The 27,480-nt window shown below is 45.3% G+C and overlaps 1 long non-coding RNA gene across 1 annotated transcript; it reads left to right on the top strand.

The window, feature by feature from the left end:
* Positions 1–5,191: 5,191 nt before the first annotated feature.
* On the top strand, positions 5,192–26,642 carry LOC142818866 (uncharacterized). The gene is made up of 3 exons (XR_012896563.1): positions 5,192–5,336; positions 21,982–22,134; positions 23,720–26,642. It is a non-coding gene; the product is annotated as an uncharacterized LOC142818866 (long non-coding RNA).
* The last annotated feature ends 838 nt before the right edge of the window (positions 26,643–27,480 follow it).

A 27,480-nucleotide genomic window follows, 5' to 3' on the forward strand; every position in this document is an offset into this window, starting at 1 on the left:
GGCCAAAACTTTGAAAGGTCTCAATTCTGCCATCTTCCTGTTCTACTCCTCTCATGGCACTCCACCATCTCTGTGCATCTAGAACAGAGAGAATCCATATGCACCAGCAGCAGACACAATTTGCTACCCTGTGTCCTAGTGGTGCCCCCCGCACAGTCTGACACCCGAGGCAGCAGCCTCAGTTTGCCTCATGGTAAAGCTAGCCCTGGCTATGGCTGTTAATTGGTTTCTAGCCCGTGAGCTATTTTTCTGAAATCTGAAATATTGAACATTGAAATTGAAATGTTGAACATCTGACCAGAACTTTGTGCTAATAGCAAATTAATCCATAGAACAAACAACAGATTTCAGATTCAGTATAAACATTGGGGTAAATGTTTTTCTTATGAATGAAGCCTCCTGGCAAAAGGAAAGAGGTAAGTGCACCCCTTGAGCAGCAGTATCAGGTGACATCAGGTCTTTGCATGTCTCTTGTACACTGGGGGGAATAACAGAAGCAGTAGATCTTGTGATACTTGCGGAAAGGCACAGCCAGTGCCACCACACTGGGGTTGCAGGACCATTGCCTCTACCTAAATACATCCCTTCTGCCCTCAGAGCAGTGCGAGCAAACATTCTTCCTGATTGTGCTTTCCTGTCCCTGGTGATGCACTATGGGCAGCCCTCATCTAGTGTAGTGGTGTAAGGCACCTTTTGGCCCTTCAATATTTGCCCCAGCATTAGTAATTTCATGATTTATGCACTGCCCGCAGTTTTATAAGTCTGTGAAAGTGTTTGCAATAAAATACATCTTTGTTATAACGTACAGATTCTTAGAGACCTGTTTACAACCTGAAATAATACATCCCATCCAATCACAATCAAAAGCTTTGAATCAAATCTTAGATTGGCTCAGAGCCTCTCTTGTAGGGAGAAGCAGTGTGCACAATTCATTGTAAAGCATCTTAATAAGAAACTGGGCACAAGAAATGTAATGATAACACCTTTTCACCTTTTCAACTGTAAAGGTGAAATTCAGCCTGGTACAGTGGGACAGTTCAGGAGTTTAAATGAGCCCTGTGCTGGCCCTCTGTACAAGGATGAATCTCATTCTACATTGCAAATTCAGATCAAAGTCTAACAGGCAGTCAACGAGAGAGCTACTCAGCTAAGGACTATGTATAGCAAGTTGTTTGCCTCCTTCCAGTTCCAAAGCACCAAATCTCATCACACAGCACACTGTTCTGGAGTCATAGGAGACAGACAGGTAGTGAACCATCCATTGACACTTCAAGATAGCTGCTCCAAATATTTGAGGTACATTGGTTGGGTAGCAGGGAAAGGATGTATATAGTAGGTTCCTGTGCTGCAACTATTCTGCTGATAGATGATTTTCAGTTCCAGTATGGTGAATCTAGCACTTTCCCCCATCAATAAATGATCCTAAAGGGAATGCACATCAGCTGAAGCTGCTTATGGAGAGTCTGCCCTCACTTGGGTATTACCATCTGCCTCACATCCATCAAACCTATTTATAGTGTACAAGGGAGAATTTGTATTCCTGTGCATCAGACAGCACAGTGCAACGCAGAATGGAACAGGAAGCTGTTCCGCAAGTTGATTTAATTCATTTTTTCTATGCAGAAGAGTGGCTGGGGGAACTACAGAAATGTACTCCAAGATTTGAACAATGCATATTAACAGTTGTCCAATGCTGAAGCACTTTGTGGAAGCCACCACCCAATGGTAATGAGCAACTCTGAATTTAGCCAAGTGTATTCAGTTTTTAGAAGAGCAGCATAAGTCATCTTTATTGAATATAATTTAGTTATAACATATTGCTCTCTGCTTGAGTTATTATCTTCAGTGTGCTTGGAGAAATAAATTACACAGCAGCCTTTATATTTGACCTGTGACATCAATACACACCGTGGACAGATTCCAAAATCTTATCAGCTTTGGCAGGGCTATTAAATTATAGTAGTGAACAAACCTCTTGAGAAATGAAAAATGCTTTTGGAGCGTTGACCTTTTACGTTTCAATTCACAAAGAACCCAGTGCAAATAGGAAATGCTGATCAAAATCCAGTTACTTTCATCTGCCGAGGTGTTCTTTCTGCAAAAGGAAAGAACAAAATGTATCTTCTTGCCTAGGAGCCCTTTGGATCTCAACACCAGGTTTTCCCTATGACCAAAAGATTTGGGACTGGAAAGGGCTTGCTGCTTTCTTTAAAGAAAGGCCAGCTGAAATCAGCAAGAATCACAGAATTTGCAAAAAAAAAAAAAAAAAAAAAAAAATCCTAGAAATAAGTGCATAACTTAACATTGGACCAATCCAAATACGATTGGGTTTCTTTTTCAAGTATTCTGTGTTCATAGATATGCAGAGACACATGTGCAAGTGTTAAAATGTGTCAGAAAAGCCCATATACCAGCTCTTTTTTCAAAATGAATGGAGGCACTTTCTGTATGAGTGAATGTGGCTTCAGCTGAAATTGGCATTTTACACATTTTTATGCTAGTTCCACTGCATGTTTTGATCTGGGTTGTTTTCTCACTTTTCCCATCAGAGCTTCTGTCTTCATAAAATCATTTTTTCTTTTCAAAAAATTGCACATCAGCCTCTGTGCAACATGTTGCGATGTTCTGAAGCCTGTGAAGTCACACGGGGAATTAGATGAAGAACAGAGGACGGAGTGTGGAAACTAGATCTCCAGGTTTTAAATCAGCTGGAGTGGACGGCATAATGAAAGATCTATAGGAAAATAAGCCACTGTACTGAAAACGAGTTTGGCACCCAGTGATTCTACATCTATTTTTCTTCCTCCTCCAAATAGGTGTTAAAATGTTTAGCTGCTTGTGCACCAGTTGAAGGGACAAAGCCATTTTCACTCCTTTACAGAAAGCATAACAGACATCACACTCCATGCTGTCTCTATAACACTTCCTGGGATGGAGCTGAAAATGATTTTATTCCACTGACATTATCAACTAGGCTCGTTTTCAATATCATTTTCTAACGAACCAAGAATCTATTGCTAGCAATTATTTTTAGCATTATTTTTAGCATTATTTTTAGCATTTTCCTAGTGTAGCTGGACATGAAAAGTGGAAGTTAAACCTACATTCATAAGTGCAAGCTAACAATCACACTCTAAATTCATCATCTCCTCTTAAATCTGAGCGATACAGTAACACACAGTGTAAGTCTAGACTACAGGCTTTTGTTGACAGAGGCTTTGTCGACAAAGAGCATCTAGACTGCAGCCAGTTCTGTTGACAAAGCAAGCCGCTTTTTCGACAGAGTCTAGACGCTCTCTTTTGAAAAAGCACAGTGTGGATGCAATAGCGCCTTTTGTCGACAAAAGGGGTTATTCCTCGTAGAATGAGGTTTACCGCCGTCTACAAAACTGCCACATTCTGTCAACTTACTGTCAGAACTCGGTGGTAGTGTAGATGCAGGTATAGTTTTGTCAACAAAAGTCCACTTTTGTTGACAAAACACTGTAGTCTAGACATACCCCCAGAGCAGAGATTCCCAACCTTTTTAATGCACCCCCCACCACACTGCTTTGGAGATTCATAGTTCATGCATGCCTGTGACAGTCTGTGACTCCCTGCTATGGCTCCTCCTGTTAGTCACTCTGGTATTAGCTCTCTCCTGGTGGTGTCTTGCCCACTATTACTCTTTTAGTCCATTTTCCACTATTTGTCAGGACCCATGTCCCTCCCAGACCACAGCACTCTTCCCTCAGGGCACTGCTCCTCAGCAGCGCCTCCACACTCTGCGATTTTCCCCAACCTCCTATTCCCACCTTTCCTCAGTCACCTACTGCCAGGCATCATCCACCCCTTTACCTCAGGGGCAAACTGCAGTCTGAATGGCCACTCATCATAGGCAAGGGGATGTGGCCCTGCTGCTTATTCCTGCCCTGGCTGTTCCTCTTCATCCTTAGTATCTCTCTGGGTCCCTGTTGCTGGGTCTCCTGCCCCAGAACTCCCCAGAATCCCTCAAAGGCTGCAGGCTTCTCATTCCCTGGCACCACTCCCAGCATGCTACCTCTCCAAAGGGGCACATGCACATCATTCCTGGAGAGACAAACGGGCTAGAATGTGGATGTCTTACCTCCTGTCCCGGGAGAGGCCATGCTCCCTAGCTCCTTGGTGCTTGCTGCTCCTTATTCTTTCAGCCTAGCTGCAGTGGCAGGGTCCAACACCTCAGCTCATCCCGTTGGGATGAAGACCGCAGTTTGAAAATCAATGACCCAGGGACTTCAGAGGAGTTTCCGGATACTTATGAGAATAATGGGCAACGGGGATACTAAACAACAATGTCCTCCTGTAGCCCAGCTTATTCCCATGTTACTTTTTAGTCAGAGAAAGTGTTGACATTTAAAGAAGGGAAATACAATTTAGGCATTTGCCATTTAAGGCCAAGTTTTTAGCAACCTTCCCTCAGTACTTCAGTACTATAACTTGGGGGCAAAAATAGTTTAGATGGTCAAATGCCCCTCTACGTACATATTGAGAAGAAGTAATTGCATGCATTGATCATTTGAATGTAACTCAGTATGTATAATGTGTAAGTGTGGGTGTATATATGCATGTAAGAGGTTGTATTTATAAATACAAGCCTTGTATGCCATAGATACAACAGAGGAGTCTTCGCATAAATATTTGACTATAAAATATGGGCAGCAAATGGTTAAAAGGTGTGCAAGCCTTGTCTGTGAGTCAGACGGTAAAAATAAAGCACCCCTGCTGCACGAAGCATCTAATGTATGTTAATTGAAAGCCAATTGATTAAATATATTCATTGAGGTTTCACATCTAGGTCATAAGTAATGTATCTATCACATACTTGTTAAGCCTCATTAAATAATTGCCAAGTGGTACTTAACATGCAACAAGTATCCCCTAAAATCAAACTAAAATGTATTCTTACATCCGTTTTGGACATTTCATGTTCTTCAGTTGATTCACTTCAGGTAAAATATAAAAAGTCATTGAAAATATTAAATGTGAATTTTTAACAGCAGCTGAATGGACTAGAATAATTCTGCTGCACTGAATACAAGATACTCCAGTAAATCTGTTAACCATATATATGATATCTGAACAGTTATTCACCTTATACTGTGCTAAAAAAATGGGGGATGGAAATGATTAATCATTAACAAACCACGCTCAGAAATATGGGATCAGAGTTCTACAGGACTGGAGGGATAAAATTAGTGCGTGTCCAGAGAGAATAAACTAGAAGATTTTTGGAAGAGGCAGGTTGCTGGAGTCTGGAACTTTTCTTTTATTCTCAGGGATGAAGAATGTTTGTTAACTATCTGATCTCATGCTAACAGGTAAAGACGTTCTTCCCTCTGCTTGTCCCTTTTGAATAATTAATAATATTTTGCACTTACAGGGCCTTGAGTGAAAAATGGCAAGACATCCAATCAACATTAAATAAAGGCTTATGGCACTCCAGGGAGATAGCCACTTGACCATTTATGCAATCCAGTGTTGCTTGGATCCTTACCTCAATTAATTTTTTGTTTTTCTTCATTTGAATCATTGCTCTGGCTGGGGCTGGGGAGGAAGGGGTCAGTATGCAGGCTGCCCCAGGAAGAAAGGACAAACCCAGCCCTCTCTCACCACCGCAGCATGGGGCCAGGTGAGAAGTACCTCTTCATGGCTGCTGCAGCTCCAGTGGGAACAGACAGAGGGTGTGTGCATGTCTCCTGGCTGGGGCAGATCCAGGTTCATCTGCCCCCTGTGCTCCACAACCCAGTTGAGGAATGGAGAAAACTGCATTTTCCCCTTCCTGATGAAGTGGAAGAGTCTGCAATGTTCCAGTGTGAGTGGGAGAGGAGAGCTATAGCTCCACTTCCCTCCCTAAAGGGTTCATGGGGGCTTGGGGCTGGAGCAGTCCTGAGTAGGGGGGCACACGTCCAATCATCCCCTTTCATCTGCTTGGTGATTCTGTCATTTTTCTGTATGATTTTATGCATCCCCATACATATGTGGGGAGGGAGTTTCAGCCCCCTTCTCCCCGTCACAGAACCAAACCCTGACCTTGCTTTAAGTTACAATGAGAGGGAGCTGCATACCAAATTTAGTGGTCCTAGCTCTTACTGTTTTGGAGGATCTCTTGAACAAACAGATGGATGGACAGACTCAGGGTATGTCTACACTACAAAGTTAATTCGAACTAACAGCCGTTAGTTCGAATTAACTTTAATAGCGGTTAGACATGCAAACAGCTAGTTCGAATTTAATTCGAACTGGCGGAGCACTTAATTCGAACTAGGTAAACCTCATTCTATGAGGAGTGATGCCTAGTTCGAATTAAGTAGTTTGAATTAGTACTGTAGTGTAGACATACCCTCACTTACTCATTTACAGACAGATAAATGGACTCAAATATATATATAAAATGGAGGCAGAAATAATTTAAGGGTATGGCTATATTAAAAAAATAACTTCCCCCACCTCACACACCCAGGGTACGTCTACACTACATGGCTCCGTCGACAGAGCCATGTAGATTTGTTTATTGGGCAAAGGGAAATGAAGCGGCGATTTAAATAATCGCCGCTTCATTTAAATTTACATGGCTGCCGCGCTGAGCCGACAAATAGCTGATCAGCTGTTTGTCCGCTCAGCGCTCTAGTCTGGACGCTCCCCTGCCGATATCAAAGCCGTTTGTCGGCAGCCCCGGTAAACCTCATCCCACGAGGAATAACGGGGCTGCCGACAAAGGGCTTTGATGTCGGCAGGGGAGCGTCCAGACTAGCGCGCTGAGCGGACAAACAGCCGATCAGCTGTTTGTCAGCTCAGCGCGGCAGCCATGTAAATTTAAATGAAGCGGTGATTATTTAAATCGCCGCTTCATTTCCCTTTGCCTACAACCCTCAACTACATAGCTCCGTCGATGGAGCCATGTATTCTAGACACAGCCTCAGTGGTGAGGCTCAGAGCCTGGTCAAGTAACCAAGTCCTGTGCTATGGGGCTAAAAATAGCAATGTAGACATTCTCATTCAAATGGGCATCCAGAGTCTGAGACCCCTTCCCTGGATTTCACTGCTGAGGAGACTGTGGCATGCTCAGCAGACAGTAAACTGTACTAGTTGACATTAAGAACACTGTGGGTCTAGACTCCTCTGCTCCAGCTAAAACAGATTGAGGCCACCACAAAATGTCCACAAAGGGGTGGTACTGCAGGCTAGCTACAGCAAACTGAACTATAGGGGATATACCCAAGATTGAAGAGTCATAGATAGGAAATAACCAAGGAGTAGAGACTTAGGCCTTCCCTCTCCACCAGATCCCAGCCAAGGGCCCTATGTGAATCAGACTCTCTGCAGAGGGGACCTTTCCAGCACTGTCTCTGCATCATATCTATGGTGACCATCTTTTCTGAACCAAAATTAGGGACACATTAGTCACGGTCTTGACCCCAGTTAGCCATGCCCTCTGCCACATTAACCACACCCCGGATCCCATTGGCCACACGCCCTGACTGTTGTTAGCCACACCCCCTGCCACAAGAAGTCCCACTCCTGGAGGTAGTACTCCTGGGGTCAAGATGGACACATGACCAGAAGTAAAGGGTGTCATGTGACCCCTCTAAGAACTCCTCCCTCCATCCTCCTTCCAATAGGGATGAGTTTGGCCACCACAGAACCCCCCCATGCAACTAACTTGCAATTGCATTAATCCAACTTGCATTGCATTAACTCAGGAGAAGAGGCTGGGGGAAGTGTTCACTCTAAGATTTTCCTCTCATGAGCGGATTGATTTTTGTCTCGTGCATCAGTATGGAGTTCATGTGGCTTGTTCAGATGTGTGCCATTGTGGCATCCGAGTTATTAATAAATATCTTATAAACCTCTCCCTTTTCCCTCTGCTGCCCTGTCTCCTCCCCTCACCACATCTTCTCCCCTGGGGCCTGCTGCTGCCCACCATCCCTCACCCTCCTCTGCTGTCCTGGCTCCTGCCCATCTCACTCCCCTCAGATCTTTGGGGACCTGCCCCCTTCCCCTGCACCAGCCCTTCTCTTCCCCCGTGTCTACTCCTCCTCTAGCTCCACTCTGATCATCTGTAGCAGTCCCTCTCCATCCCCTCTCCTAACACTTCCCTCTACCCACCTGCCCTGCCTTTCTCCTCTGTCCTTTGGTGCCTGTCCCTCCCCTCCACATGTCTGCCCCTCTGCTTCACTCCCACAATCTCCTGGCAGCTGCACGTTCCCTTACCCCTGCACCTTCCTGGTGCCTCCCCCTTCCCTGACTGCCCCTGTCCTCCTTGCCCTCTTTCTCCCTGCTGCCCACCCCCTCGCCTACCTCTGCCTCAGTTCTCCTAATGCCCCTCTACACCCTCACACATGACTTGCTCCATCCCTGCCTTCCCCATGCCCACCCCTCCTTTCAACCCCTTTTCTCCCGGCACCCACCCATCCCATCTCCTCTTCTTCCCTCTTGCCCCCCCATTGTCCCTCCCCTCTCCTCTCACAGTGTCACCCTGTCCCCTCCCCCCTCCTGCCCTTTTCTTCATTGTCTCCTTTTGGCCCCTGGCATTTTTCTCTCCTCCACCCTGCCCCTTGGTGTCTTCCACTTTCTTCTTCTGCCCTGTCCCCTTCCCCTCAGCATAAGTCCCTTCCTCTCTTCATCCGCCTTCCCCTTAGTTCTCCCTCTGCCCCTTCCCTCACCTTCTGCCTTCCAATTTGCGGGGTCTGAAGACCATGGTGTGGCCCCAGCTGCTCCCAGGGTGGGACTGCTTGCTGGGACTGGAGTGGAGGCCTTTGTGGTGCTACTTTTAGTGCTGCAGTCCAGGTCCTCACAGATGTCCCCAGCTCTAGCTAGTGTCAAGTGGCAGCCACACATGAGGCCTGATCTGGTGAGGCTGCCTCAGCTGGAAAGCACTTGGCATGGCTGCTGCTTAACTCCAGCTGGAGCCAGGGCTGCGCAGGAGGATGCAGACTGTGGCACTAAAAATAGCACCACAGGGGCCTCCGCTCTAGTCACGGCACCTGCTGAGCCCGAGCGCACCCCACCCCACAGCACCCAAGATGGGCTCCGTGCGGCTCCTTCCGGGGCTCCAAAGTGGCCTGGACAAGGAGGCAGTGCTGCCCAACCAGAACCCCATGTGGCAGAGGTAATCCCATGGGGGGAGAGAAGGGAGGGAGAGAGAGAGGGGCCACACGCCACCGGAAGCTGGCCCAGTTGCCCTATGCACCTTGCAGAGGGGGAGGGAGGGAAGGCTGCTGCACCGCGATGGTGTCCCCGTCAAGCAGTGAAATGTCTGGCTGGGCTTTCTGGGATATTTCACTATTTGATGGGGCACCAGGACAGAGCATTTAAATTTGGGACAGTCCCAGAAAAATCGGGACATATGGTCAGAGTAATCATATCTCCCTCAGGGCTGAGGCACAGAGCTGGGTGAAGGCCTGAGGAATTCCAATGTAAATTCAGGAATCAAACACCTCTGCCACCCAGTCAGAGAAGCTATGGGCTGGAAATCATGCTGGCTGGCCTTCATGGGCTCATTATAACAGTCATTAACCCATTAACCTGATTTTATCCTGTGATTGCAGAAGTGTTAACTGCCCACACCCCCTTTGAATAGGTTCTTGCAGTATGTATTAATGCCTTATGCTGAACCATCTGTTCTTGCAGCTGGCTGTGACACCGAGTACCTTTCCCAGGCTGGCCTACGCTCCAGAATTAGGTCAAGTCATGGCAGCTTATGTGCACTTCCAGGAGTGATGAGGAGTCTCTGGACATGACTCATACTAGTAATTAGATAGGTTTCATTTCATAGCTTTGTTTTAAGCAGTTACATAGATTTTGTTGCATACACTGTTTTATAGCAGCTGCTAGGTATTAAAATATATTTTATATTAGGTTTATTCTTGTTTATTTTTTTTAAATTGTGTAAATCTGTAAGAAATCCTGCCTGTTTCTTTTGTAAGAGAAATTGCTTCCTCTGAAATGAATTGTCCTTTGTGTAAGTGAGGAATGTGTGAATGTGGGAAGACCAGAGACAGAAGACTCCAGCACCAGATGGTCAGAATGGTTAACAAGGAGGTGTGAACTCAGGCTTCTGTAGAATTCAGGATGGCTGAAGAGGGGCAGAATTGAGGACTCTAAAGCAAGGGAATACACCTGTGAATGAGATAAACCAGCTGCAGTCACTCCCAGAATATTCATCAAAGTACTGATGGAACATGGTAATGGAAGCAGCCTTGAGCCCCTTCAGGTGGGGGGGGGGGGGCGGGGCGCAGTGTTCATTTACTCCGGGATGAGGCTTGTTTTTCATCCCATCCCCCTTCCCAAGGGACTGAGGGGAAAGGGCTTGCATTCCTCTCACACCTGCTGTGAGCTCCCTTCACCAGCCAGATGTGAGAGGAAAGGACGGAATGAAAGAAAGCACTCTCCCCTCACTCCATTAGCGTCTGGGAAACGGGATGAACATCTAGCCATGTCCTGGAATGCACAGCCGCTCCTCCCCACGTGCCCAAAATTAAGCCCTCGGCTGGGACTTACTCATAAAAGAGTGTTATGCAGCTAGGATGCTTTGGGATAGACCTGTGAAGACAACTTTGGGGCATCAGCTGTGGCCTGTAGAACCCAGCTCCTTCCTCATGCTCAGCCTAGCTGCAGGACGTGTGTGTGTGTGTGCTGTATTTGCAATAAACATGGTGTATTGCCTTTTCCTCCTGAAAAAAGATCCTGTGGGCTTTTTGATAAGGTCAGGCCACAGAGTGGGAGAAAAGGAAGCCCAGATAGGGTCAAAGGCCTGCTAATTAGAAGTGGAGGGCTGAAGGCCAATTAGAAGTAGCAGGTTGGGAGCTGGCCCAGGCAGATTGGGGCCTGCTGACTCCACTTCAAGCTTGCTAGAGGCCTTTAAAAGCCTCCCAGTGAGAAGGTGTGTGGGAGCGGGAGCTTGAGATCAAGTACTAGTAGTTATAGAGCTAGAAACAGCAGGGGAAGGAGTCCTAGAAGGAGTGGTTGGGCTCTACCCCAGAAACCAACTGCAAACCTCAACCCCTGACAAAGGGGAAGGTTGCCAACCCAAACGCTGGCCAGGGAAAGAGGGACCCTTGCCACAGCTTACAGGCAAGAACAAGTTACGGTTTATATAGTTAGGTCAATGCAGCATGAGTATAGATGTTGCATTGCTTATGTCATCTGACAATACAGTCAATACAAAAGCTCCTGGTGAAGCGCAGACACTCACAAGCCATGTCATTTCTGTGGTGGCTGTATGCCAATGTAAATTAGGTTGACCTAATCTGAGGCTGTGTCTACATTGGCGCGATCCTGTGCCAAAGCAGCTGCTTTTGCGCAAAAACATGCTGCCTGTCTACACTGCTGGGGAGTTCTTGCGCAAGAACACTGGCTTCTAATGTGTGAAATCAGTGCTTCTTGTGCAAGAACTATAATGCTTCTGCTCAGGAATAAGCTCTCTTGCGCAACTGTTCTTGCACAAGAGGCCAGTGTAGACAGGCAACATGAATTTCTTGTGCAAGAAAGCACGGTGGTTAAAATGGCCATCAGAGCTTTCTTATGCAAGAGAGCGTCTACACTGGCACGGATTCTTTTGCACAAAAGCACAACTCTTGCTCAAAGGCACATGCCAGTGTAGATGCTCTCTTGCGCAAATACTTTAACGCAAAAACTCTTGTGTTAAAGAGTATTTGCACAAGATCATGCCAATGTAGACATAGCCTGATTGTATAGACATGTCCTCAGGCCTGAGGATGTGCCTCATGTAGGCCTTCCCTCTCCCCTGATCCCAGCTGTTCAAAAGCTTCTCTTTCACCAACAGAAGTTGGTCCATAAAATATATTGCCTTACCCACCTGGTCTCTCTAATATCCTGGGGCCAATGCAGCTACAACATTGCAGGGAATTATTGTATGACTCTAATAGTAATTATTATTTGTCCACTCTTCATATAAAGAGTTGCAGTGAATCCTTAGTTCACAGAATTTAGGAACCTTTAATTCAGGGATAATTTGTCTATTTCTCTATGGATCCAAGTCACCTTTTTACCCACTGCCTTCAGAATTTCTTGTTGGCAGTCATTTGCTGCACATCACAAAGCCGGGTTTGGGTAGTAACTGTCTTTGCTATCAAGACAGGAGAGCAGCTCTCTTATTCTCTTCAGACTTGTCCACAACAAGTTATTGAAGTTTCTCTGCATCATTTAGTAAAGCCCAAGAGAGAGGGTGAAAAAAATACAACTTCTCATGAAATAGTAAATAAAACAGGATGGAAATTTGTCTCTGTCACTTCCTTTATTGGCACAAGAAATAGATAAATGGGATACATTGATGGAAAGTGAAAATGCGAGTGAGGGAAGGCAAACAATGCTCTTCTAGACTGAAGAGTGAGTATTGGACATTTTTTAAAAAGTGTTGAAATGGTTGGTTCAACAACACTCTGGAAATGAGATAATCAGGTAACAGCCCCGGTCAAGCAATTTCAGACACCTAGAACATTTTTTGTGCTCACTTATCTTCCCAAGTACTGAATGCCATGGCTCTGATCCTGCAAGCTGGAACCCATGAGCAGAACCCTGCAATGACAGAGTCCCACTGACCTCAGGATGGGAGCCTATAATACTAGTTAATGGAGAAAGTGGTACAATAGCAAAGCCAGCACCTACTCTTAACTCTCAAATGTGATGGGTTTGTGCAGGGAAGAGGGAAGAGTGGAAATAGCATGGTGAAAACTCACGGACAATCAATGGGCTGAACTATGTTCACTTAACTTAGTGTTCAACAATAGATCCCATTCTCCTTTCGCCTCTGTTGCTATGGCTTAGGAGTGACTTCTCTATAGTCACAGATTAGAGTGGTTAAATGACAAAAACAATGGTAGAGAAAGAGTCAACAATGGTCTGACAGTCTCCCCCCCCATGCTTTATGACAGGGGTGCAGAACCTCAGGCCTGGGGGCTGGATGTGGCCTCTCGCTCCCTGGCTTGCCTGGATCCATCCCCTGAGGCTCAGGACCCCCCCAGAATTGGAGAGCTCATGCAGGAACTCTAGTCCTCCCTCTGCCACTGCCCCACTGCGGGGCTGAACCACACAAAATCTACTAGACCGGGTCACCCTAGGCTCTGGTGTGTGAGAGGAATATGGGGAGTGTCTTTCTTCTTTTCAGTTGGGTGTAGGTTTTTTCTTTGCACTTGTGTGTAGCCCCCATCTGATCTTTTCTGTGGGTCAGAAGCCTCTGACCCAAAAACAATTCCCCACCCTTGCTTTATGAAATAGACTTATGCCACAAATATGCATAACTCAAAGATAGTTGGGACAAATTGTCCCATGTAACCTATCAATCTTAATGTCATAATCCACTGGGTCTGTATATCTTATTTAGGTGAATGTATATGGTGAATTTATTGGGTATAAAGGTAGACATATGGGCTATGTCTACACTCGCAAAATATGCACGAGAAATATGCAAATGAGGCTAAGCATGGAATATCGCTGAGCCTCTTTTGCATACCTAATGAGCCACCATTTTACAGAAGAGGCTCTTGTGCCAGAAAGAGCTGTCTACACTGCCCCTTCTTGTGCAAGAAAAACCCTCTTGCACAATGCCATTATTCCTGAAAATAATCTGTGTAGTGGCATTGCACAAAAAGGTTTTTCTTGAGCAAGAAGGGGCAGTGTAGACAGCTCCTTCTGGCTCAAGAGCCTCTTCTGCAAAAATGGTGGCTCATTAGGTATGCAAATGAGGCTCGGCGATATTCCACGCTTAGCCTCAGTTGCATATTTCTCGCGCAAGAAGCCTTGAGTGTAGACGTAGCCATGGAGTATGGAATGGTTTATGGTTTTAAAAATGCAAATGCAAGCCATCAAGGGTGTTTCCTTCAGGGTCTTTGGTCACCTGTAAACAGCCCTTTTGTCCTTTAAGTCTTAGCAGTAGCTGGTCCTAGGAAGTTATGTGACCTGCCTAACTTGTAGGTGCTGGCCAGGTAATTTTCCATGTAAGGGTAACATGTAGAAACAGAATTCCCGCCCAAAGTGGAATCTAGAAAACAATGGGAAGCTAGCCGTTTCTTTGCCTTTGGCTGGCACGACACACCCAGGAGTATAACTGAAGACCCCAAGGAAAAGGAGACTTCCCTGATTTGGAGGCTTAGCTGGAATAAGAACAATTTTAGGGTGAGTTTATAATTAGCTTGAGAGTTATGTTAAAATTAGTTAAGAACTTTTTGTTATTTTGAATTTGTAATCTTCTTTGCTCTGCCTGTTCTCACTTACAACCACTTAAATCCTACTGCTTGTACTCAATACAATCACTTTTATTTACTGTCAAGCCCAATATAAATACTTGTTACCTGGGGGAGCAGTCAGTGTGCGCGTCTTCCTTTCAGAGTGAAAGGGGGATACCTAAATAATTCCTTTGGGATTCTGATCCCATTTGGGGAGTGGTATCCCAGGAAGCTGGCCCTGAAAAGTTTCAGTGTCTGTACTGCTTCTTGAGGGAGGAGGGCGTGTGTGACCTCAGCTCTGTGCCCTGGCTGGGGGAGACCAGGTGAGCTGGCCCAGCAGCACAGAGCAGTGAGAAGCCCCAGAGAGCCCGGAGGCAAGTGTCAGTGGCTTTGTCAGCACCCCAGGAAGCAGCCCAGGGGTCTTCTGTGACCGTCCCCCCTCACAAATGGTTTGCCCCAAAGATCTATACTAGAACCAGTGTGTATTGTTAACCCACTTTTCTAGATGATTAATATATGATCACATGGCCAAGGTATATGATCCTTCTGAAAGGGACACTATGATAACATAACAAATCCAATGAAGCTAAGTTCAAGGTGATGCACAATTAAAGGAACAAATCATCTGAACAATTTGTAAACACGATTAGTTTCTAAATTAACTGTAACTGTTCAGGAAGAGATCTAAGTATCATTGCTAGCAGCTTAATGAAATATCTATTCATTGTGCAGTGGTGGTGACAAGAAAAGAAAAGAAGTTAAGTTTCATTAAGAAAGGTTTAGACGTAATTCAGGCAATATTGCACTTCACCATCTACATTGTGTTTAGTTCTCATCAACCATCTTAAAAAAGGATATAGCAAAAATAAAAAAGGCCTAGGCAAGGTCAACTAAAATGATTAGAGGCATAGAGAACTGCTGTTTAAGAGATTAAAAAGATTAGAACTATATATCTTAGAATGAGAGGAGTAAGAAATGACAATAGAATAATGAACAGTTTAAAGAAGGTAAGTCAACGGCTCCTGTTACTAGACCAAGGGACATAACACAGTATTAAAATGCATCTAGTTGAGAACTGATATAGGGAAAGTCTTCCACCTCGCTAATCTGTGGAACTCATTGCCCCTCCATGTTGTAAGGCTGCCACCAGAGCAGTGTTCATTGAAGGACTGTACAGATAGTGTTGCTAGGACTTTTTCTCAGACACTGCAATTTTTGGTGCATTTCTTAAAGCCCAGGTCCTGGAGTTAAGTTATGACATTGCAGTCTCAGCCATCTTTTTAAAAAGGTTCATAATCTTCCTGGTTGGAGTTAAAATCTTGAAAAAGTGAAGCAAGTACAACCTAAAGGTTCATAGGCCAGAAGGCAAATAAAGAGAATCTAACAATTATTTAAGAAAAACAAAACATTTTTTGGAGCCTGCATCATGATCTCTGAATATAGAGGTTGGCAATACTGTTTTGATATGAATTGTATCCATAGTTCCATTGAGTAGGACAAAAAATGGATACAGAATACAAATCCTTAGTACTTCAGAGCCTGAGCCAAATTGCTACCTGGCTAAGGTGAGAGGCATGCTTCCCAGAAGGGCACATAAAGGATGTATTATCAGTTCTTTTGAAGCTGCTGGTTCTGGCTACAAGATTCTGGGTCTGACAACCTGTGTTTCTAAGGGCATTTTTCATTTTCTTCTTTTTTCCTTTTCCTTCTTCCAACCAAAGGACCAGTGTAGGCCACTGTCTGCCCTCTCTGCCCAGGAAGGAGAGCTGGCTGTGATGAGCAATACCACATCCCAAGTCTGCTTCAGGACCCTTTTTCTGAGAGCTGCAGCTTTTAATGCTTTCCAAACACTACAAATGCAGCACACTTCTCATTCCGTCCTCGGTGTCCCCTGCACTTCCTTTTTCAGTCCATCTATAGGCCATCTTCCTGAGACTCACCCTGCTCCAGGGTCCTCCAGTTTCTTGTAGCTCCCCAGCCCAGGTGAGCTACTTGATAGCTTTTCTAATGATCTGATCCATCTGGGTATGTCTACACTACCCCCCTAGTTCGAACTAAGGGGGTAATGTATGCATACTGAACTTGCTAATGAAACCCGGGATTTGAATTTCCCGGGCTTCATTAGCATAAAGCCGGTGCCGCCATTTTTAAAAGCCGGCTAGTGTGAACCCCGTGCCGCGCGGCTACACGCGGCACGGACTAGATAGTTCGGATTAGGCTTCCTAATCCGAACTATCTGTACTCCTCGTTCCCCGTCTCGGGGCCCGTCTCCCTGGTCTCCAGCAGACCAGGGAGAGGAAGCAAAGTGGCGGAGCACGCGGGCAGCGGACAGCCCAGACGCATCTGGGCTGTCCGCTGCCCGCGTGCTTCTTGGCTTTGCTCTGCTTTGCTCCCCATCTCCCTGGTCTGCAGACCAGGGGGACGGGGAGCAAAGCCTCGGAGCACGCGGGCAGTGGACAGCCCAGATGCGTCTGGGCTGTCCGCTGCCCGCATGCTCCTTGGCTTTGCTCTGCTTTGCTCCCCGTCTCCCTGGTCTGCAGACCAGGGCGACGGGGAGCAAAGCGGCGGAACACGTGGGCAGCGGACAGCCCAGACGTGTCTGGGCTGTCCACTGCCCGCATGCTCTGCGGCTTTGCTCTGGTTTGCTCCCCGTCTCCCTGGTCTGCAGACCAGAGGGACGGGGAGCAAAGCCACGGAACACATGGGCAGCGGACAGCCCAGACGCGTCTGGGCTGTCCGCTGCCCGCGTGCTCCGCGGCTTTGCTCTGCTTTGCTCCCCGTCTCCCTGGTCTGCAGACCAGGGGGATGGGGAGCAAAGCGGCAGAACACGTGTCTGGGCTGTCCGCTGCCCGCGTGCTCCGTGGCTTTGCTCTGGTTTGCTCCCCGTCTCCCTGGTCTGCAGACCAGAGGGACGGGGAGCAAAGCCGTGGAACACATGGGCAGAGGACAGCCCAGATGCGTCTGGGCTGTCCGCTGCCCGCGTGCTCCGCGGCTTTGCTCTGCTTTGCTCCCCGTCTCCCTGGTCTGCAGGCCAGGGAGAAGGGGAGCAAAGCAGAGCAAAGCCGCGGAGCCTGAGGGCAGCAGGACAGCCACGGCGCATCTGGGCTGTCCCGCTGCCCCCGTGCTCCGCGGCTTTGCTCCGGACGCCTGTGGTACAGCAACTGGGGCGCTGCCGGTTGGTCCCGTAGCACCACTCTGGGCACTACTGGACCAACCCGGCAGCACCCCAGCTGCTCTGCCCCAGGCATCCTGATTCAGCCACTGCTGGTCAGTTTCAGCAGCGGCTGAATCAGGACGCCTGGGGCAGAGCAGCTGGGGTGCTTCTGGGTTGGTCCAGTAGCGCCGAGGAACGGCGGCGCTACTGGACCAACCCAGCAGCACCCCAGCTGCTCTGCCCCAGGCATCCCCAAGTCAGCCGCTGCTGAAACTGACCAGTGGCTGACTACAGGAAGCCCCTGCCCTGGGCTTCCTGGAATCAGCCGCTGATCAGTTTCAGCAGCAGCTGACTTGGGGATGCCTGGGGTTCTTAAGTTGAATTTGTATGTAAGTCAGAACTGGCGTCCAGATTCAGCCGCTGTTGAAACTGATCAGTTTCAGCAGCGGCTGAATCTGGACACCAGTTCCGACTTACATACAGATTCAATTTAAGAACAAACCTACAGTCCCTATAATGTATGTAACCCGGGGACTGCCTGTATAGACATTTCTACAGCACGCTGCAAGGCTCATGAGACAGTGTTTCTCTCTCAAGTTGTGTGCGCTCACTTGTGGAGAACAGGTAGAAATACATCGGTCAGCTTTCTGCCATATCTCTTAGTCCTTGCTGCACAGTGATTTTTTTGTTCCACTCGGGAACTTCTTTTTCTTCAACATATAAGTTACACTTTAGTGGACTTATTTATGCCTAACTTTGGTGCTGATACCACAGCCAATGTGGGATAAACATAACCAGGGTAACCTTATCAAAAGCTAAATACACAGATTACCTCTGAATTTGTCTTCATGTTCCCATTATTCCCAGTATTGCAGATATGCAGCTACGGCGTGGTTTCTTTTTTTGATTTATAACATTCTAAAGCATTGTAGCAGCAGCACTCCAGGGAATTGTACTTCTCGGACGATTAATCACTTGGCCTTTGGCCTGCTGCCTTATAACACCATTTGACATGTCCTATAATTACTACTTGGAGAGCTTTATTACTTAATTGTGCTAGCAATGACTGCAATTTAACATACCAGCAATCTCTCCCAACCACACCCACACCGTACACTCACAACCAGGTTCTCCCTTTCAATCAAGTTCCTCAGCAGGTCTACAAAGCAAAGCAAAGAACTGAAGAACTTGGTGTTTTGATCAATATTATAATGATCACTGCTTTAAAAATGATCCCTCCCCCACCTCTCCATATTCTTCTCCATCTTCCACTTTCAGAAAGTGTAAGTTCAGACTTTTCTAACTACCCAATCACATTTCCCAGAGCTGGCACAAAGCAATCACCTTGCTTCATCCTTTTTAAGGTATTACCTAAAAACAAATGAGGAGGCAACAAGACAAGATGTTGGCTTGTTTATACATCTTCCCTATACTTCTCGGGCTGCTTACAAGAACAATCTGCTCTGCTTGTCTGTTTCCTCTGAGGCTATGTGTAGACTACAGGGTTTTTTCGAAAAATGTGGCCTTCTTTCGGGGAAAAAAACAAACAAACAAACAAACAAACAAAAAAACCAGCACCTGCATCTAGACTGCTCCCACATTCTTTCAAAATTAAATTGAAAGAATATGGCAGTTTTTTCGACAGCGGTAAGCCTCATTTTACAAGGCTGAACGCCTTTTTTCGAAAGAGCTCTTTTGAAAAAAGGCGTTCTTGACCGCAAACAGGGCGTTATTGAAAGAGAGCATCCAGATTGCCTGGGTGTTCTCTTTCGAAAAAGCAGATCACTTTTTTGAAAAAGGTTGTGGCTGTCTAGATGATCTCTTTCAAAAGAAGCATGTAGTCTAGATGGACCAGCCATCAGTCCTCTTTAGCCAATGAACATTTGCTCCATCCATGGAGAGCAATGGGAACAGCCAAAGTTCTTTAAAGAGCACATTTTTATGTTACACTATCTGGATGAAGAAAACATTACAGTGACAGGCAGAATCTGTGCTTGGAGTGGCCTTTCAGCTGTCCCCTATTGCTCTTTTAGGCAAAGAGCTAGGTTCAGACTGAGGCAAAGCACCAGAGGCACAGCACAATGGAAGGAGGCAGGTGAAAGAAACCTTAAGCCATGGTGGCACCCTCCAGATCGCAAAGTACTCCGGGGCTGTAACACCTTCCCAAGAGCTCCATAATCCAGAGGAAAAGCAGTATGCAGGTACTCTAAGACCTCTGCACCTCTTCTGCACCAGGACTTGAAAAGATCCACATAAGGCAATTGTGCTTCCCGAAGGGAAATATCCCCTGGCCCTTTGCAGTATTAGGGACTGCTGGGGCAGGAGATGGAATTGGTCCCCTGATGTTCAGTACTGATTACTGTTTACTGTGTACTCTCTGGTTCTGATTTCATCCAGTTTAATTGGTGTAAATCAGAAGTGACACCACTGCGGAGAGTGGTGTTACACAAAGGCAAAATTAGTGTAAGAAGGAATCAGGCCTTCTGTCCTTTATCTCAGCAGCTATTGAAAGGTGCTATGAAAGCTAAAATCCATGCTGAGGAGCAGCTCTTTCAAGGGCAGGATTAAAAGTGACCAGATTGTTTGATCTGATAACTTTCACTGTGTCCTCCGACTGTAGCCCTGAATTTCAGCTGGCCTTTCCCCTCAAACTATCGCAGTGTTCAGTAGCAAGTGATTCCCCCCTGGCCTTGCTGAGTGTCATCTTGGGTTTTACTTAACTTTTCCTTTGTAGACCTTTGCAGGGATTTTACTAATGAGGAAGTGGAAGAGCCCACTAGAAATTTGGTTATACAGAGTGTTTCTGAGGACTGACCATTTTGCACAGCACCATGCTGACAAGGACATGAAAGCATGAGATCTGAGTTTTCATGCCCCAATCACCTGGGAATTTTCCCACTGACTTCAATGGAATTTCTTATAGTTACTATAGGGATTGATTTAGCTTCAAGATGCTTCCAAGGCATCTATCTTAGCTAGATAGCTCCTTGGGTTCCCAAAAATATTCCGTAATTTCTCCTGAAACCCTCACTTACGTACCGAACAGTTGATGACTAATGAAAAAAGTAGGAGAAATGATCCGTGTGCATTGTTTCTCTTCATAAGGGCATCTGCATTGAGGGTTTGTTGGTCTGGAGGGATTGAGTTCTATTCTTACAGGGTGGAAGTCCACTCAACTTAATAGAACCTGTGTGAAAAATTTATAAAGGAGAAAGCTTCTGTGCAGCCAAAGGGTGATTCTCTGCAGTATTCCTTAGATACTCACATGACTGATGGAAAAAGTAAATGTATCTGAACAAAGGCCATGAGTTGGAAAAGTGCTTTGTAGACAAAGTGGGACCCTTTAATGACTTCTTGTGAATTTTACCATCTGTAAGAGACGAGACCGAATGGCAGCCAGATCCAGGGACAATGCATGCAGACAGCACATTTCTCCTCTTCCCCATCTATTCCTAGCCTTCCCTTTCCGGAGCACTATTCAACAGCACATGGAGATAGTTTTCAGAGAGACTACTGGGGGGAAAATGACCCCACCACAAAACCCCTAATGTCTTTAAAAATCAGCTTCAGGTAATAGTGAGACCACAGACCCAAATATGAATTGTCTCTGATCATATAGTTGTGCCGTTAAGGTACGTCTACATTGCAACATTATTTTGAAATAACTAGCGCTATTCTGAAATAACTTAATCTGCATCTAAACAGCAGGCAATTATTTTGAAAGTGTCAAAAATGGAGGACTTCTTACTCTGACTCCTGTAACTGTCATTGTATGAGGAATAAGGGAAGTTGGAGGAAGAGTGCTCTATTTTGAAATAAATGCTGTGTAGATGCTCCCAATTTTGAAATAAGCTATTTTGAAATAAGATACGCAAATGATGTAGCTCAATTTGCATGGCTTATTTCGATTTAAGACCTGCAGTGTAGATGCACCCTTAAGGATGTTTGTGTGCTTAACTGCATTTCTGCTCCTTCATATATTTGTGTTTCTTTGAAGTTTCATTTGAACTCCTAGGGTTGTAATGCTTATTTTGGGAATAATTAAATCCCTGTGTCTTCTACCTTAAATTACTGATATGTACTCAACCATAATAAGTATAGACTCCCAGATAACTAAGGAATACAGCTGAAGACATTTATTTGCATGATAGTATAGAAGAGAAATATGCCTTCCCATTAGATTATTTTGAAGTTTTGGCTTATTTCATTTGTTTAAAATAAGATATGAAACAGCTGTGTTGTGGGATAGAAACACAGCTTCGGTGAAGGCTCACAAATCACAAGACTGAGCCAGGGAAGCTGGCATCACATCAGTGTACAATGGTGTACATGAGCTACACATGGTGGGTTTACAACAAAATATTTTAATCATCCTCTCTCCGTCTAGTAAAATGATAGCAGTTAAATTAATGCCTAGCCAATTATTCCTGGACACATCCTCAGCTCTTCTCTCTATCAATATAATCAGCTGATGACAAAAAAAGACACACCAAAAAAAACCCAAAAAGCCCACTAGATTGGTTTCTCTCATTTGTCTCCTGATGTACTTCATGTGACCACACTGCATTGTGCATCTTACTTGAAAACACAGGAATGTGTAGCTCCTAACTGTGCCCCATTTCTTAGGGTAAATTACAAGCATATTTGGTGGAATTCCAAAGAGCTTCTTCAAATTAGTTATCGTCTCCGCTGAGAAACCAATTACTCCAAGGTTTGGAATGCTGTGTTGGATTCCAACACTTGCTAGATTGGGATCATAGTACGCTGTCTGGATACAAGGTGAGCATTTTTATTATTCCGCAGTAGAGCACTAGAGTGTATTAAAACAAACAAGGAAGGATAGAAAAAGCCATTTCTGCCCAAATGCTGACTTCCATCTTAATGTCACATCAAACAGAACAGAAAGAAATACAGGGAAAAAGAGACTTGAAGATGAAGCTTGTTCATAACCACAGGATATTGGATAGAAAAAGGAATGGCTTCCCTTTGATTTAATGTATCCCCAAGGTCACAAATGCAACTGTAACAGTCAATACCAATCAGATTAGTATAATGTATTATTCAGTGATTATGATGGTGAATTTGTATATCAGCCGTGAAGCAGCTGGGAGCCTGCCGAAATATTCTAACTGCTATTTGAGGTTAACACACAGCTGAGGCAGACGGCAGTTGTACAAAAGCTCTAACTAACAATCTCATGTCACCTATATATAATTACATCTCTTATTCTGTGTACATGGACACATACTTAAATATAATTGTTCTGCAACTGAATAATCATCCGGGTTGTTTACTCCAAAGCATTTTAAATGGTAATAATAAAAGCTAATGCTTTTTGTCTGATGATCTCAAATGCTTTACAATGCTACCTAATTAGGGTCTCTCTGCAAAATAGCTCATGCCTATGTATAGGTATGCTTCGCCCACTGATTTAAATGGAGCTGTCTGCAGGATGCAACGTAACAGCTGTTCAATTAACAGCCTCCCTCTTCTTCAGAAAGTGTCCATGACTACCTTCCACCCCCTCCCCCACACACAGTTTTTCGTTTTTCAGTGTTGTGAATACTTCATTTTTCCCTTGGGCCTTGAGGAAATAAATAAAGGCCTGGAGATACTTGTGTAGAAATGGGCACCCCGTAAGGCCTGGAGGGCTAGGACTAGCTAACCCTGGTGACAGCCCCGCCCCCTGGCCAGCCCGCTGCCGCCATCCAGCCCTGTCTCTGGCGGCTGACTCTCCCGTCCACCTCCTCAAGATCTCCCCCGTCCAGCCCCCCCGTGCCCCATCCAGCCCTGCTCCTGTTACCCGCCTGCCCCGATCTTTGTCAGGCAGCCCTGCTGCCCCCAACCCTGTTTTCGCCGGCCACCCGCCCCCGCATCTCCGCCGGATAGCCCCGCTGCCCCAACCCTGCTTCCCAGTGGCCGGTTCCCAGCCCACCCCGCTCCACTCCCCTCCCGGCAGCCACACCGAGGCCCAGTATTTTTTTCCCAGCTGCAACCCATAGTTTGGGAAATGCGTAACTAGAGCAATGCTATGTGACCTATATGTCCAATCAAAACTAAAAAACAGAGGTTGTCAAAATATTTGGGAACCCCTGCTCTAGTTTATTGAATGGATGACTATGAACTCACAATTAACTTTTCACGAACGCTGCTGTCAGTAAATTTGTTTGCTAGATTATTCAGAGAAAGTGAACACATGAGGGGCTTGATGATGGCAAAGCAAATTCAACACATCTTGGTGGACTTTTGTCTTAATTATTTGCCCATATTGTAGTTTGAGTGTAAGGGACTAGTCAAATTGTAATGCTTTGCAATCCCACTATGTAGGCTTATATTTAATTTTTGATTCTCCCGTTTGTTCAAGGGCTAATAGGGCATGAGAGTGCTGTAGAGGGCGCATGTGAATTCTGGAGCAGAAGGATCTCTCAATGGCCTATTCCTGAATGTTCAAGAACAGCATTAATACACTCTGAAGGGGAGTTCTACACATCCCTGCTCAGCTGAACGCATGGTGGCTTCAAAACTGAACTTAGGGGGGAGTGTGATAAGAGGATCCACAAGGATCTAAAAAGACACAAAAGTCCTTAAAGAGTCTAAGGTGGAATTTAATGTACAACTGACCAACAATACATATAACTAGGTGAGTTGGTCTGCTGTATACAATGTCATGTGGAAGGGTATTATGGTAATGCACACAGAGTGGATGAGTGGGGAGCAGGGTTATTCTTATTAAAAGGAAGTTGCTAGGGTATTGGTTTTATTAAATTTAAAAGAGCAGACACATCAACTCTATGTAGCTTCTAGTCTGAGTTTGCTCCATAGTAAATCATTTTATACAGTGACTCACAAAACCTTTACTAGAAACTAACTCAATTTAACTAGCTTGGATATAAGCTGTCTCTTATGGATTGAAAAGTGTCAGAAAGACCATAAATATTGGACAACAGCAGACATCAATGTTCCACATCTTGCTAAGGGAATCTAGCTGTAGTGTTGTCTTTGGGTCTTTGTTAGTTCCGGCGTATGTACTAGCATGTTTAATGATCTGGAAAAGAAGGTAGCACATTAGTTAGTATCATCTGTGAATTTAATTAAATACAGAAAGTATTGTAAACATCAAGGAGGACAAAGAAATAACTGAGGAAACCTGCGAGGTGAAATATGACAAAAATAGCAAAATACGATTCACCCGGAGAAATATGCATGATGATAGATATATAAAATCCAGGGCAGAAACTCTGTGGGAACAGCTGGTGCTGAAAGAGCAATCTGATTTTGAAAACTCCGTCGTTTTGCAAGGCAGTGTGGCGTCAGGCCAATGTTTCTTTAGCTCTGAATGTGCAGATGCATTGTAATGGACAAAGGAAACAAATCTAGTCCAGAAGATACTGGTGAGGTTGTGCCTAGAATATGGGATTCAGCTCTGAGCATTTCAATGCCAGGAATATATTGACAAATTGAAGGCAATCCAGAGAGCGGGAAAAGAAATTAAGTGCTTTTCTCATAAGCATGGGTAGGAACTACATTAGAATAACTTTGCTGTGTCACAAATTAAGTGGAGGAGTGGAGAATATGGTAACTGTCAACTAGTATTTGGACAATGTAAACATGAGGGCAGGACAGGAATTGTTTGTGGGGAATCTACAGAATGCTAACTGGGAGTAATGGGAAAATACTGGCTGAACATCAGGATTAGTTTTCTAATAGTAGGATCCATTAGATGTGTAAAATGGGCTCTCAAAAAGGTGGTGAGTAGTTTTTAAACTGGTTAGACAAAGAACTGGAGACTATACTATGCTACAGTGGTTGTAGGGATGATAGTGAAATTGCCCTGGAATAAAACTCCTTGACGATGTGATGGTTTGTGCTCCCCACACTTACCTGATGGGGTTAACATGGGCCAAACAGACCAATCAACCTATTAGGCTGCAAACTGGGGAATATTTAGGCTGAGAGAAGAGCACTAGTTAAGGGAAGCTCACCTGTACAGAAATAAGTAGAGCTTCTATAAAATCAGGGAGCTGGTAGCAGAAGGGCACTGTGGTTAGTTCCCTGTGGATAAGGGAGAGAAAAGGCTTTAGATCCAAGAGGACGGGCTTGTCTAGAAAACCTGGGAGAGATGGGTGGAGAATGTCTGGGATAAGCATGTATGGTAGGAGGCACTACAGGGGAATGTGCTACTACAGACCTTGACTGCTAGAGATAACTGCTCTATAACCCAGAGTAGGAAGGCTAAGTGTCCAGTTTTCTATTGGAACACCTTGTCAAAAAGGGACCCAGGCAGCTCCAATCTGCACTGCTGACTGGGCCATTGCAAGTCTGGTTGGCAGTGTAGCAGGACTAAGGCAGGCTCCTTACTTGCTGTGGCTCTGCGTGACTCCTGGAAACAGCTGCATTCCCCTCCTGCACTCTTACGCATAGGGGCAGCCAGGAGATTTCACACATTGCCTGGGCCCCAAGTGCCAGCTCTGCAGCTCCCATTGGCTAGGAATCACAGCCAAGGGGAACTGTGAGGAAATGCCTTTGGACAGGGCAGAATGCAGAGCAGCCTGGCTATGACTCTGCGCAGGTGCTGGGGGGACAGACATGCAGCTGCTTCAGGGAGCTGCTTGAAGTACGCGCCACATGGACCCTTCACCCTAACCACCTGCCCAAGCCCTGGTTTGCCTTCCACCCTCTGAACCCTTTGATCCCACCAGAGGCGTAGTGAGGGTATTATGTGCCCGGGGGTGAAGGCAAAATTTGCACACCTGGAACATGGCTGAGCCCGACCCTGGGGAGGGGGGAGGAGCTTGTACTGCTACCTGACCCCCTCCAGTTTGGGGCTGGGCCCCACATGCATTAACCCTCGGGCAGAGGAGGATGGGGGTCAGGCTTGGGGCAGCAAGGCGAGGAGAAGGCAGCTCCAGCCGGTGGCAGCAGGCAGAGGAGGAGCAGGCAAGCAGAGGGATGACAGGGGGAGTGGAGGGGGACTGACTGTATTGGCACCCCACTAGTGTGGCACCAGGGGGCAACTCCCCCCCTCCGTGCCCTCCTCACTAAACCATTGTAAATAATCCACCTCTTAGGATATTTATTGTTTAATGAATTACCTATTTTACTAACTACAGACATAAATTATAAAGTTTTGTGGTTTACATTTTTTAAATAATTTTTTCTGATTAATTTGTTCATATCCCGTTCTTATTTGGTTCATGTCTTTTACATAAAAAATGTTAAATTCTTAAAATATGTAAGTTTTATAAAACACGAGAGAAATAAATGTTATAAAACCTAAATATGAATTACATCACTATATTTCAGTCAAGCATTTAAAACCATTGTTATAGCAAATGAGTAACTCATTTCTTTAATGAATAAAAGGTAAAAAAGATTTTGAGCATATCAAATTTATTGTAAGCAATCTGTAATGCTTCCTAACTGCCGCGTCACTTACCTAGTTCATCTAATTATTTTTCATACATAGCAATAAACTACATGACAGTTATGAATGTAAGCAATTAACTTATCTGTTAAAATAACACTCAGAAAACTTTTAAATAAAACTAACATACAACACGAGAATCACCCTCACTTTCTTGAAGGCACTTGAAGCAATAGGTAGCCTAATGTTGAAGATACCCTGCAAGCGTGGCTTTGTCTGGCATGAGGACTTTTTCTTTCAGGCTGCCATGAGATTCTATCCTTAAGTAAAGGAGAGAGTCTCTCTGAGCTGCTCTTCCAAATTTCACACATGTCATTCAAATGAAGACATAGATTTCAAGATTCAAGGCTAACTTTGCCTTAAGCAGACTGCCTCTCCAGGTGTTCACAATCACAATATTCGAACATGTATAAGACTTTTAGTTGAGAAAGCCACGTTAATCCCAAGTCTCTGCTATGACTGGGAGATGAGGGTGACCTATAGAAAACACCAGCATTTTCTTTGGAAAATCTGCAACAAAATGTGGCGTGATCTATCACCTCAGTAATGCCAACTCCTTTAGAAGTGAAGCCCAGATTATCCAGCACAAGCTAAGGTAGAGCGGGCACTGTGTGCACATGTCTGATATATTTTTACCAAAACTCCTGCCTGCCCAACTTGAAAAAGGAGAAAGGAAACCGAGAGGCCAAAAGGAATGGTAT

This window comes from Pelodiscus sinensis, chromosome 18, assembly GCF_049634645.1.
Source record: "Pelodiscus sinensis isolate JC-2024 chromosome 18, ASM4963464v1, whole genome shotgun sequence".
In the NCBI taxonomy this organism is placed as follows: domain Eukaryota; kingdom Metazoa; phylum Chordata; order Testudines; family Trionychidae; genus Pelodiscus; species Pelodiscus sinensis.